Below are 14,326 nucleotides of genomic sequence, written 5' to 3'. Positions count from 1 at the left end.
AATGTTAGGACAATGATGAGGACAGGGAAATTGGAGAATGTTAAGCGAGAGATGGAAAGGGGAAATATAGATATTTTAGGTCTATGCGAGGTGAGATGGAAGGATAGCGGGGATTACTGGAGTGATAATTATAGAAAAATATACAGCAGCGGGGACAAGAGCCAAAGAAGGGCTGCTATAGTATTAAACAAAGAGGTAGGAAGGAGCGTAATCAACATAGAACAGGGAACGGATAGATCATTACAAGTAGAGATAAAAGCAGATCTGACGAACTTTGTTGTTGTTCAGGTATAGATACCACCGAGCAACCATATGGAGGAAGAGGTCAATTGGATATACGATCAGTTAGAGCACATAATTGAGTGTGTTCCTCCTGGGAAACATTTGATAGCGATGGGGGATGGGGGGCTATGCGAGGTGACATGGAAAGATAGCGGGGATTACTGGTGTGATAAGTAAAGAATAATATACAGTGGTGGGGATGAGAGCCAACGATGGGTTGCCATAGTATTAAATGAAGAGGTAGGAAGAAGCGTAGTCAACATAGAGCAGGTAACGGATAGAATACTACTAGTAGAGATAAAAGCAGAACCGACGAGCTTGGTTATTATTCAGGTATACATGCCACCGAGTAACCATAAGGAAGAAGAGGTCGATAGGATATACGATCAGTTAGAGGACATAATCGCGTGTGTTCCTGCAGGGAAACATTTGATAGTGATGGGGGATTGGAATGCGACGGTAGGCAAAGGAACAGATGGTGACAAGGTCGGGGACTACGGTTTACACACGAGGAATGGCCACGGGGAGAAAGCAGTTGAGTTCTACAGGAGACAGGGGTTAGTCATCACCAACACATGGTTTAGACACCACAAAAGATGCAGGTATACATGGAAAATGCCAGGTGACTCAGGAAGGTATCAACTTCATTATATCCTGGTTAGACACAGGTTTAGGAACAGTGTGATATATACGCACAGCTTCCCGGGAGCGGATGCGGAATCTGACCACAATTTAGTTTTTATGAAATGTAGCGTCCGTTTCAAAAAGATAAGGCAGGGGCGGCGTGTCAGAAAATGGAATGTAGAAGCATTAAATGGTTTGAAAAGGAAGGAATACAAACAGGCGGTAGAGCAAATAATGGAGGATGGTAAAGAGCTTAGTACTATCGAAGAAAAATGGGAAAGTATCAAGAAAGGGTTGTCTAAAGCCACAAAAGACACTATTGGAACCATTAACACTAAAAGGACTAGGAAACTATGGATCACAGATGAGATGATTACAAAGATGGATGAGCGGCGAAAATGGAAGAATGTAAATACAGAAATAGGCAAAATGAAGTACAAAGAATTAAATAATAAATTGAGGCAGGCAACCAATAAAGCAAAAGAAGCATGGTGGAAGACGCAGTAAAAGGATATGGAAAGTCTGCAGAGGAAGGGTGAAATTGGTGTGCTGTACAGCAAAGTTAAATCTTTATCGGGAAGTAAGAAAGGGAGATCAACGATAGCAGTTAGAGCTAAGGCGGGTAAGGTAATAGTTGACGCAGGAAAGATCCAAGAGAGATGGAAGGAATATATAGAAGAACTGTATAGTAAAGAGCTTAGACCAACAAAGTTAGACATAGAAAAGGAACATGATATAGAGGAAGATAGCTTAGGTCCAGGCATACTAGACAATGAGATAGAAAGGACATTAAGGGAGATGAAACTAAATAAGGCCGTGGGGGTGGATAACATTCCTGCGGAACTTTTAAAAGGCTTAGGAAAATGTGGGAGGAAGAGGCTATATGGGCTGATCCGTAGTATCTATGAGGAAGGAATCTGGCCGGAAGACTTTGTGAGATCAGTTTTAGTTCCTATTCTGAAAAAGGTAAAGGCTACATCATGTGATGACTATAGGACAATAAGTTTTATATCCCACGCAGCTTAAGTTGTTCTAAGGATCATTAACAAAAGGATAGAGAGTAGGGCAAATGTTTACTTAGGGGATGATCAGTGTGGGTTTAGGAAGGGGAGAGGTACGCGTGATGCCATTGCAGTAATGAGATTATTAATCGATAGGAATATAGAACACAACCAGGAGGTATTTGCCTGTTTCGTAGATTTCGAAAAAGCGTTTGATAGATTGAATTGGGAAAAACTAATGAGTATATTGCAGAAAATAGGAATAGATTGGAGGGAAAGGAGGCTAATCTGCAACCTGTACATGTCTCAGACTGCTCAGGTGCCGGTTGGAAACGGGGAGTCCGGATGGGCAGTGTTAAGAAGAGGTGTAAGGCAGGGTTGCCCATTATCACCGTTGCTGGTCAACCTGTATGCAGAGGAAATGATTAAAGAGGCATGGGAAGAACTGGAGGTAGGAATGAAAGTGGGCGGGGAATTCGTAAAATCAGTTAGGTTTGCTGATGACCAAACTTTAGTTTGTCAGTCAGCCAAGGGGCTGCATGCATTGCTTAATGAATTGGAAATTCAGTGCAACAGGTATGGGATGAGAATCAATATTAATAAAACAAAGGTTATGCGATTTTCTAGAAAGAAAATGGCTTAGCTAAACATTAAAATAGGAGGGCAAAAACTAGAACAGGTAGAACAGTTTACGTATCACGGTAGTGTTTTGGACCAACACGGTCAAAGTAGTAAGGACGTAAGGAGAAGAATTGTGCTAGGCAAAGAGGTTTTCACAAGGAGGAGGGAGTTGATGACAGGGACGTTGAGTAAGGATGTTAAGAAAAGGCTCGCAAAAACTTTGATATGGAGCGTAGCTATGTACGTTGTGGAAACGTGGTCATTGAAGCAGGAGGATTGACGTAGATTGGAGGCTTTTGAAATGTGGGTGTGGAGAAGAATAGAGAAGGTGAAATGGGCAGAGAAGAAAACAAACGAGGAAGTACTTGGTATGGTGGGCGAAGAGAGGGATTTGTTGGGAGAAATTCTATGGAGGCAGGGAAAGTGGATGAAGGGGGTATTGACCGGCAGTGGGATGTTGAAGACTGTGATTGAGGGGAGAATGTTGGGCAAACGAGGAAAGGGAAGGAACAGGATAGGGTTGTTGGACGGGATGAAGGAAAGAAGGAAGTACACAGAGATGAAGAGGGACCTGATGTAGAGTAGGATGTTGTGTTTTGCTAGGGGCCTCAAATTATTTAATTAGTAATGACATCCATCCAAAAACCTACCTTAACCGGTAGATTACCTAATAAAAAATAATAATAATTCAAGGGTAGTGTGAAAGATTCCCAGAATCACCACAGGGATCGAGATGGTATGATGACTATCGTGCTGACTTCCAACCCAGAGGGCCCGGTAGTGTAGAATAATTTTCAGTGGTATCTTGATCCCTACTTGGGATGCATTGTGTAGGGCACTTTGAGGGAATTTGCTGTCTGTCAGATGGGACGTTAAGTTTCGGACTCCTTGGTACCTTTTGTTAAGAGTAGACTAATGCTAGTGCCCGATTTCTCTCTTCACCTTTCCTCCCTTCCTAATGGTGCAAATGACCTCACCTGTCAGTCCCCCCCGCCCCCCCTAAATACTACTCGGAATCAACACCAGATCTCAGTGCTAGCGCAATGAGTTTCACGCGTAGTAATAGGTAATCCTTTAAGAGTGAACACGTAACCAATCAGTGCTCTGGGAAGAGATCTCTGGTGCAGAATCCTCTCTGTTGTTGTTCCCGCTTAGTTATATCACATTTTAATTGTTGAAGTGCATATGAGAAAATTATCTATGAGAGACTCTTGACCCAGGATTAAAAACGCATCAGAATGGAAATTTCCGAACTATGTTTGACCCATTTCAAGAGCAACCAACAAGATTTTCTGTTCTGACTTGTGACCACAGATGAAAAACTTGGAGACAGAAAGAACAGCAGTCAAAGCAGTGGAAACATGTTGATTCACCACCACTAAAGAAAGCAAAGGCAATATGGTCAAGTAGAAAGGTGATGGCTTCAGTTTTCTGGGATGTAAAAGGGATTCGGCTGATAGATTATCTTCCCACTGGTCAAAAAATCACTGGAGAATGGCACCTCCTGGACCAACTAAAAATACATGATAAAAGGATAGGTTTGGCGAGGAAGAAAGCCATCTTTTATCAAGACAATGCACACCCACACACAAGTGTCATTGCCATGGTAAAAATACTTGAACTAAGATATGAATCATTGCTACACATGCCTTATTTGCCTGATTTTATTCCATCAGATTTCCATCTCTTCCCCAAGCTCAATATTTTCTAGGTGTGTGAAGATTCTCTTCAAACAAAGAATTAACAGCTGAAGTAGGTGGTTTACTTGCAAGCTTGAAGGAATCTAATTTTCCAGATGGGATCAAGACATCGGAACATCGCTGGACCAATTGCGTTTGTGTACAGGGAGACTATATTGAAAAATAAAAAGTTTCACTGAGGTAAGTAATTTACACCTATTCCATTTTTGTAACTTTTCAAATTACCTTGGTCTGTCAGATATTATAGCCATTTATCCTGGAGTATATAATCAAAAAATTTTGTGGATCTAAAAAAGTATCCACTATAGAACACTATGATCATTTTTATCCACACTAAAACCATTTACAAAATCAGAATTTTGCTGGTCACACCTTTTGACAAATGGAATGGAACAAACCCAATTGTAAGAGAGAATCTTATGAAATTAACAGATGATAATGTGTCATTCGGGCATTAAATTCTAGCATTGCAATAAACGTGTCCATCACATTTACCTCAGGAACTAACTCTAAATTTTCATAGCATAAATAGGATCTTAAGTGGCATGTATTCCGGCAAACTTTGTACAACTAAATTGATAAAATTGTGTGCAATTTTATACAGATGAATGGAAATTTTCAATGGAGTCTGCACTTAAAATGTCATGTAATAATTGCATTCATACAAAAGGCCACCATTTTAGCAATTGGTAAAACTAGTGTTGGGGCAGTTCAATTGTATGATTTGTCAATTCTAGTCTAAACTCAGAAGGTAATCGAAATATATTTTTGATTTTGGGATGCATTTGAAATCTTGATGGATGGATTCTGATCTGGTTTTGACGTAAATGTTGTTCAAATCCCTCTAGGGTTGGTCCCCAAAACAAGCATCCTAAAAATCCATCAAATGCAGCGAATCAAAGAAGTTGAAACTGCACCACAAACGGGAGGCAGGCTCTGGGGTGCATGCAGATAGGTTCTTGTCTCTAGAGCGTTAATGTGCACTCGTACACAGAGCGAGCATGCAGAAATGGAATTGCATCATTGCCATTCCATTTTGGCATGCTCGCTTTGAGGCATTTAGTGACATGCTTTGGCTTTTCAGCGTAATAGCCAGGTGATGCAATGGTGCACACCTATTGCAGGGCCTTGCACTTGCATTAAGAGAGCATTGGAATGAGCCTCTGAAGATTTAAACCTCTTATACTTTACAACAAGCACTCACATTTGTGCCACTGTAAAAACAACAAAAAACATCCAAGTTGTCTGTGTTGCATACCTGAAGATAAAGAAGTTATGGCGGTAAGGAGGTGGAATATTATTAATTGGTACTCCATGGTTGAAATTAGGTTTCAGATGGACACTAATGCATTTCTTAGCCTCTCCAAACAAAATGTCTTCAATCTAATAATGATCCCCTTTTTAATATTGCATACTCTCTTTATGCCGTCCAACATCCCTATCCTACAGGGTGCGTTCCAAAAGTAATGCAATTCAATTTTCTGCGCCACTTCTATTGGTTGGAGTGGGATCAAACCACTTGGAGTAGATGGGGGGGATGCTAAGCTTTGCCGCAAAACTAATCTCGGTGCTCTCCAAGGTGTGGAAGTGGAAGTGGCAGGACATCGGTTATTGTAAACTTCTGCGTGCTGAGCATGTCACGAAAAAAATGGAATCGACGATCAAGCATCATCAGGCGATCACTAAATTTTGTGCTAAACTGAAAATATCTCTCAAGGAGACTAACAAAATGATTTATGAGGTTACAGGTACTGTGCTCTGTCCTACTCACAAGTTTCGAGATGGTTAAAAGCCTTTGAGGAGGGCCGAGAAGAGGTTCATGATGAACAACGCTCTGGGCAGCCATCAACCAGCAAAACCGACAACAATGTGGCTCGTGTTCGACAACTGTTGGACTCTGATCATTGATTGAGTGTCAATATGGTTGCCAATGAACTGAAATTGTCGTCTATTGTTGTGTTTTGCATTGTTACTGAAAATTTAGCGATGAGGGAAGTGTGCGCCAAGCTCATGCCAAAGCTGTTGTCAGACGACCAAACAACCAACCGAGCGGAAATTTTAAGTGAATGTTTGCAACATATTGAAAATGAACCTGATTAATTTGGACAGCTTCATCACTGGTGATGAAACCTTTGTTTTTTAATGCAACCCTGATACAAAATGCCAAAGCTCCGAGTGGCACACCGATGAGTCCTCCCAGCCCAAAAAGGCAAGAATGAGCAAATCAGAAGTGAAATCAGTGCTTATTGTCTTTTTTGATAGTATAGGTGTGGTCCATAATGAGTTTGTTGGTCAAGGACAGACATTTAATGCTGCCTACTACGTGGATGTGCTGGAAATACTCCGGAAAAGGGTCATCAGGACGAGAAAAGACATCTCCACTTCCTGGCAACTCCATCATGACAACGCATCTTGTCACAGCATGCTACGAGTCCTCCGTAGTTCCTGGCCAAAAACCAGTTGCCAACGCTGCCACACCCCCCTCCGTATAGTCCTGGCATCACCCCAGCAGACATCTTTTTGTTCCCTTGGATTAAGGCAGCCCTTTTTTCATTCTTAGAAGAGATCCAATCAGTCATGATGAAGACCTTCCAAGGGGTTCCTGAAGACACCTTTCAGAGTGTGTACTGGTCATGGCAGAGTCGCTGGAAAAAATGTGCAGAGGCCCAAGGACAGTACTTTGAGTATTTGTACAAATCTGTTCAGTAAATTACTTAAAAAACAATTGTATTACTTTCGGAACGCACACTGTATAATCAATCAATTAAGAAACTGGTGTTAAAGAGGTTTTCAAGTCGTAGTTATATATTGTGATTTTGATACCTTAAGTTTCTGTTTCATTCTTTTAGTATATTGTGCAGAATGATTGAAGTGCAATTAATCTTTCAGAAGAATTATTAAAATTATTCTTTAAATGAAGCGTGGCCTATGGAATTTTCATAATTTACTGTCACCTTAAAAAGATAATTCATAAATCCGATTATGGGTCGAGTGGCTTTGGTCATTCCTACGTTATCCATTCGATGTCTGGCTGACCACGGATGGCCCTTGTTCGAACCCCCCTTGATGCAATGATAATTCCCCCACCCACAAACGCGGAGGCCGCTCCACTGGCCACCCCCGCCCCCCCTCAACCTCTGCTCACACTTTGCAGGGGAGAATGTCAGGTATCTCTGCCATGTGCTCCCCCTTCCCCACCTGCCCCCAACTCCCCCACATCGCAAATGCACCCATCATCCCTCTCCGACATAACCTTCTACCCTCCCCCTTCGTCCCGGTTTTGATTTTATCCCTCCACCCTCCTCAAACAGACAACACATGCCCGCCCCCACATATGCGGCGGCAAGATTTGAAACAACGATATGAACATGATTTTTTCCGTGGCAGACATGATCATCTGCACTGAGGAAGGATGTTGAGTCACCTTTCGGGGCTTGAGGACTGGACGTTGGTGAGACGGCATGTTATAGATATCCATGATGTCTCAGCTCACTCAACCGCTCTGTGACGATTACGCGACCATATTGCAACGTAATGTGGCGTCTCATTGTCTCCAGTGGACCAGGGATTGCTACGTCGAGCACATCACCAATTCCAGATGGTGGATTATGAATATGAAGTGGGAGTCAGGTGTGTCAGATCAAGGCATTAAGTGCTCAATCTTTTTGACTGGTTTCCAGGCCTGAATTGGACCATTTATTGGCTTCCTTCCTTTTCTTTTCCGCTTTCACCTGAACTCTTTTTCCTGTCCCCTTCCCTCCCAGTATTGAATTATTAGATATATATAATAATAATAATACTTTATTCATTTTGAAAAATGATACAACCATATTAAATGTCATCAATATAAATATTATTAACATATAAACATAAGTTCTTAAATGTGATGTAGATTGTAACAAAAGAATTCATCCAATGAGTAAAGTGGGTGAACCAGGTATATACTTGGTTACTTGCTCATCCACTTTACAGTATTTAGATTCACTTTACCTATTGTGGAGTAGTTATGGATGTTAGATCTTAATTGGTAAGTTTCTAGAGTAACTTTCGCATGAATCAGAGCCTTAAAGATATACATACAGTCATGATTCCATACCTAATTAGAAAAGGTTTGCAGGAATCATGTGGTCGTATATTAACAAGAGAGCAAATAGCTCTCTTTTGTAGCAGCAACATTTGTTTAACATGTGGGGTATGACCCTATAACTCAACACCATTATTCAAATGATATTGAAAGAAGGAATTGTAAAGTGTTAAACAATACTCATTTGAAATGAGAAAGTTGAGCTTTCTTAACCTATAAACAAATAGCTTTATTCAGTTTATTACAGATCTGGTTTTGTATCAATATAAATTCCTAGTATATTAGCAGTTTCAATATCAGTTATTTTTTATTTAAGACTGCATACAACATGCTGAGTTTTTTAGTATTTAAATGTAAATGATTAATACCTAACCATTCCTAAGCCTGTCTTCAGGTAGCGCTAGATCATATCTTTGCATCTTCTAGATCTTGGCATTTTTGCACAAAACAAGTGCCATCAGATGTAGGTTTCATATAACAGGGCAAACCATAACCATGATGATGAAAAGTATTGGGCCAAGAACAGAGCCATGTGGTACACCGCATTTTACTTTCAGAGCTGCAGATCGACAGCCATCAAGTTCAATCAATTGGTGGCGATCATCCAAACATGACTTCATTAGATTCAGTGCAACTCACTTTATAGCATAATATTCTAGCTTTGTTAGTAATAATGAATGATTAACACAGTCGGAAGCCTTATAAGATCACAGAGACTGACTCCTCTTCAAATGCATTAATGATATAATTAACTATGGACTCTAATGCCAAAACTGTAGATTTCCCAGATCGAAAGCCATACTGTGATTTGTAAAAGAGATTATTTGACTCAAAAAAATTACATATTTGATCTTTTATAATAGCTTCAAAAATTTCACCAAAAACAGGGACTATGGAAATGGGGCAGTAGTTAGCTAAATCATCTTTATCACCTTTCTTATAGACAGGTACTGTTTTGGAATATTTTAGAGCTGTTGGGAAATTTCCTGTCTCAAAACATAAGTTGAGTAACATGGCTAATGGTTCCGCAATGAACCCAATCATGTCCTTGATTAAGGAATTAGACAGACCATAAATATCCTTACAGTTGGATTTTTTAAAAATTATTAAAAGTCGATATAATATCAAATGGAGTAACAAATATTCCTTTTAAAATAAAAAGTATTTGGAGGAAGATTTTGAAATATATTGCAAATATTGGCGGCATCAACGTTTCGAGAGAACAAATTGCCTTCAGCAGCTTTGAAGAAAAAATTATTTACAGCATCTGGGGTGAAAGGAAGATTTTCTTTTGCATTACCATGTCCGACTTCTTGATTGATTACTCTCCATGCTGCCTTTTGTTAATTTTTTGCATTGAATAAAATATCCTTATAAGCTTTATTTTTTGTACACCTAATTGAATTTTAATAATCTCTCTTGTATTTCAAGCAAGCCTCTTTGTCATGCAGGCTTCCTCTGGTTTTGTAAGAGTGGTAGTGGCTAAGTAAATCATTTCTAAGAGCTAATAATTCCCCAGTATGCCAGATATTATTTTTAGTGGGCATAGAGTTTAGTATTTTTTTATGGAAAGCAATGTTCAAAAATGACCAGGAAATCACCTGAAAAACTTGAAAAATACGTTTGCTTTACAGAATCTGAGCAAATACCATGCCAATTGATGCAAGAGAGAAGGAGTTGGAAACTATCTAAACCTTCTCTTGTTATGGGCCTTATGATAATGGTTTTACCTCTATTTGAGAATATCTTTTGGGTTATTCGAGTATTAAGTGAAGCTTATACCTTGATGGTCCGAAAGGAGATAGTCAATAACACTTATACTGTACAGTTCAGGACCATAATTTGTAATTACATTATCTAGGTAGGCAGAAAATCGAGTAGGCTGTCTGTTTGCTTAGGGTAAATTACATGAGAGCAAAAGATTAAGAACCTGACAATCGCTAGTTTTTAGTGTTATTTCAATGTTGAGATCTCCACAAATTATGATTTATGGCTTTCAGAGTCCAGAATAGGGATATTACTAGTTCCAGTTGATTGCAGAAATGTTCAAATACACCATTAGGGTAGTGATACACAGAAGCAATGATCGGATTCAGGTCCTTCAACATGATCGCAGATATTTCAAAGTGCGATTCCAGACAGAATTCCACGTTTATTATGGCCACAGTGTATAAGTGGCATACATGTTATTACAACCACAGTGTATGAGTGGCATATATGCAGAGTATAAGTGGTCATCCAAACTTAAAAACGATCCAGGGAAGCGATTATGTAAACTCAATCTTAGTCTCCCCACCCATCACTTGGAGGAGCAGGAGCTTGTATTAACCCAGGCCGCTGTCTCTATTATATTTATTTAGGATGCACGTGCAGAGCTAAACTCTGTATTAAGAAAGTTTTAAATGAAAATATTAATAAGAAGTCTTCGTTTGGTATCCACTCGCAGTGCTCCCAAGGTGACTCACTCAAGCGAATGAGTCATTGAAGTGAGTCGATTCTATTGACTCGAGTCAGTAAATTGAATCATTCGGCCCACCTCTAATGCCCCGGAGTACGAAAACCGTTCTAGCACGTCTATTGCCCTCTATTGGGATTCAGTGTAACTTGATGGTAAACCTTTCCTCGAGTCTGATGCGCATCGCGATCGTGTGATGTTCGTTCGTGGTAGACCGGTGTCCATGTGCGCTTGCCAATATTCTTGATCAATTTGTTGGAGGTTAAAAATTCGGCAAATATTTCTAATGATAAATTCTATATCGTTTGGAACGTACTTATTTTTTATTTGAGTACGTTTCAAATTTTAGAGTAATGTTAGTTCCTTAATTTGTGGGTAGGAAGATTGGACTCTGGAATTACACCGTGTTAATAACCATTCGTTTCAGATAAAATGGAGAAGGTAGCTGAAACTATTAACTTCCCGGATGAAGAAGAGAAAATACTAAAATTTTGGAAAAAAATAGATGTTTTCAACTCGTGCCTCAAGCAGTCAAAAGGAAAACCAAGGTGGCTTTTGATTTTGCGCAATCTCTTAGTCATGTATACATATTTACCAGCCTTCTGATGATGATTTATTGCTATGATTTTCGTCCGCAGTTTTTCATTAATCATAATTCTCAATAAAAAAATGACTTAAAAGGTGTCGTACTGTAAATCTTGAAGATATGAGCTAGTCCTACGTTTGTGTTAATTTACATTGCAGGTATTCCTTCTATGATGGGCCTCCATTTGCCACAGGACTTCCACACTATGGTCACCTCTTAGCCGGTACAATCAAAGACATTGTCACACGATATGCACATCAAAGGGGTTTTCACGTCGAGAGGAGGTTCGGTTGGGATTGTCATGGTTTACCAGTGGTAGGTACAATTAACTTCTGGTGAAAAACCCAACATAGTTTCGTCATCCTTGCTGCTAGGCAATCTTGCTCAGCCTGCGACTCTTAATCAGTTGGAGTGGTTTTGCACCATTGGAGAAATAGGAATGTTTATACTATCCATAACTACTCTATTAATATCCTTATGTTTGTATTATGCTTAAGTAATATTTTTAAAATATCCGAATTGCCCTTTGTAACAAATCAAATTGGCTTGAGGGGAAGTAGTGAATTTGTAAGTTTGAATTCCAAATGACTAGAAAACTCTTTAAAAGATTAGGGACTAAAAGCTGTAGTAAAGTCAACCACAGTATAATACTTTTCCAACCATGGGTTGGAAAAATAGACTTTAAATTTTCCACTAGACTAAGATGCCAACATGATTATTTCTATCCGATTTGAGTAATAATATGTCACAGCTGCGTAAATCTTCCCAACACAGTCCAGTCCGGCAATGACAAACTCCTCAAAAGGAATTTCGGGTGTTTCATGCACAGTCTCATGCTCGTGCATGTTTCATGCTCTTTCACATTTGTGGGTCTAGTCTCTTCACAGACTCTACATTGAGATATGTATATCTCTTTATTTCCGTTTGTTAGGACTACCCACTTATAATGATGTTTGGGAGCACTCACTGTTACACTGGACTCTTCTTTGTCCACGTATACAGAGTTGATCACATGAATACTGACATTATGAAATAGACTCATTGAGTAAATCTGCTTTGGAGGAACCATGAGTCTTAGGCAATTGAAGAGGTAATGTTCCATGGTTGGTAGAAGTATACATTGGGGTTTTAAAAATTAATGACAGCTTAATATTCCATGAAATAATAAAAAACTACATGTAATAGTATAATGTTACATTATATTTAAAAACTATTTATTCCTTCTACTGCCAACTTCTTTCATTGAATACCCTGAGAAATGATAATGGGGGTCGTTTAGTAAAATATATCGTATTAAGGAAAATAATTTTATGAAGTTTTGCTTAAGATATTGATGTTGTTTTTTGTAATTGCATATTAATTGAATTATTTAATAATATTAATACTTTGTTGCATCGTCTGAAAAATATGAATTTATTTCAAAGTTCAGCGGTATTATTTGGCAATAATATCATGACTTTCCGACACATAGTAATATAATCTGTTAGCATTTTACGATATAACTTTTATTTTTACAGTAAATAAATACCCATAAAGAAATATGAAAGGAAAAACTAGTAAATGGCATAAATTTTTGATGACCCCTGCGTACTCCCACTTTGCATAAGTATTTAGTTTACCATTGTGTATGTATGCGATGGTTTCTGGCTCAACCTTGTGGAAGTTTGTATTAGTTAAATGAAGAACACAATGTATTTCCACTGTTCTTCATTTTGGTACTTCTAGTTTCAATGCTTAGGCATCATCATCAGGTACAAATAACTCAAGTTGCGGTCCATATATATTCCATTCGTGAAGGAGAGGAGGGATGGGTGAGAGAGGGGGGTGGAAAGAGGAGGGGTTATGATTGGCGATGATGGGTAGGAGGAGAGGATTGTTAAGCGTCAGGAAAGGAAGGTTCACTGTGGGGGAAGGGTGGTTAGGTCTTTTGGTGAAGGAAAGGGGTGCTTTCAGGATTGGGGAGAGGTATTCAAGCAATAATTCGTTGACCAAATGACCTGTTTTTCTATTCTTCCTGATTTCCAACTCTTCCCACTTGTCCACCCTCCTTCCTTTGTCCATTTGGTGTATCGGTTCCAGGTTGAAATCGCTCCCATGATATTCTTCCCAACATTGTTCGGTGAAGTGAGATTGCACGAGGTCACATTTCCTAAAGCAGTGTTAATGTTCCTTCGCTTGTGTTTTTAATGATCTCCCCGTTTGGCCTGTATGTATATAGCACTGCAGTCCTTACGAGTTAACTTATAAATGCCACTTTTATTTAGTTTTTCAACTTTGTCTTTTGTAGTATTCAAGAATGATTTTAAGTTGTTTGCATTGTAAAAAGCTATCCAAAATTCTTCCCTAGGGAAGAGGTTGGCTATCTTTTGTGAAATCAATCCATAATAAGGGAGTCTGCACCATTTGTAATCTACATCTATATTAACAGGTTTCAACAAAAGATTGTTCTAAGGGAACGTTTTTGGTGTAGTAATTTTTCTATTAAATCTTTTATTTTACCCATTTTTCACTGCAATACCTCTTATCATCTTCAGTTCTTGCACAAAATTACTTCTATAGATAGGAATGTCCAACAATCTGTTTAGCATGAAATGAAAAGTGGATAACTTTTGAGGTATGTGATGGCGGAAGTTGAAGAGGATGATGTGGTTTGTAGCGGTACTTGTACACAAAATTGCAAATTCCAAACCCCGTCCCTTTTTCGACGCTTCTGATGTCTAGAAAATTGAGTTTCCCATTATGTTCCTTCTCACATGTGAAATTGATTTCTTGGCATTGGAAATTTAAGGCGTTCACAAAATTGTCCAATTGTCTTCCAGTGCCTGTCCGTATTGCAAATATATCGTCTACGTAACAAAACCAACAGTGAATGTTCTTTGTAAAAAGTGAGAGTGCTAATTGCCTTTCTTGATGCTTAAACTCCTCTCCTCCTTCCCATCAATGCCGATCACCACCCCTCCTCTTTCTCCCTCT

At 39.1% G+C, this 14,326-nt stretch overlaps 1 long non-coding RNA gene across 1 annotated transcript; it reads left to right on the top strand.

The window, feature by feature from the left end:
* Positions 1-10,967: 10,967 nt before the first annotated feature.
* On the top strand, positions 10,968-11,880 carry LOC139689866 (uncharacterized). Its single transcript, XR_011701437.1, has 3 exons — positions 10,968-11,098; positions 11,195-11,315; positions 11,512-11,880. It is a non-coding gene; the product is annotated as an uncharacterized lncRNA (long non-coding RNA).
* Positions 11,881-14,326: the final 2,446 nt, after the last annotated feature.

This window comes from Hetaerina americana, unplaced genomic scaffold (genome assembly GCF_022747635.1).
Source record: "Hetaerina americana unplaced genomic scaffold, ioHetAmer1.1.p SCAF_28, whole genome shotgun sequence".
NCBI classification, from domain to species: Eukaryota; Metazoa; Arthropoda; class Insecta; order Odonata; family Calopterygidae; genus Hetaerina; species Hetaerina americana.
Note: the sequence above shows the minus strand (reverse complement) of the source record. Positions and strands in the feature narration are given on the sequence as shown.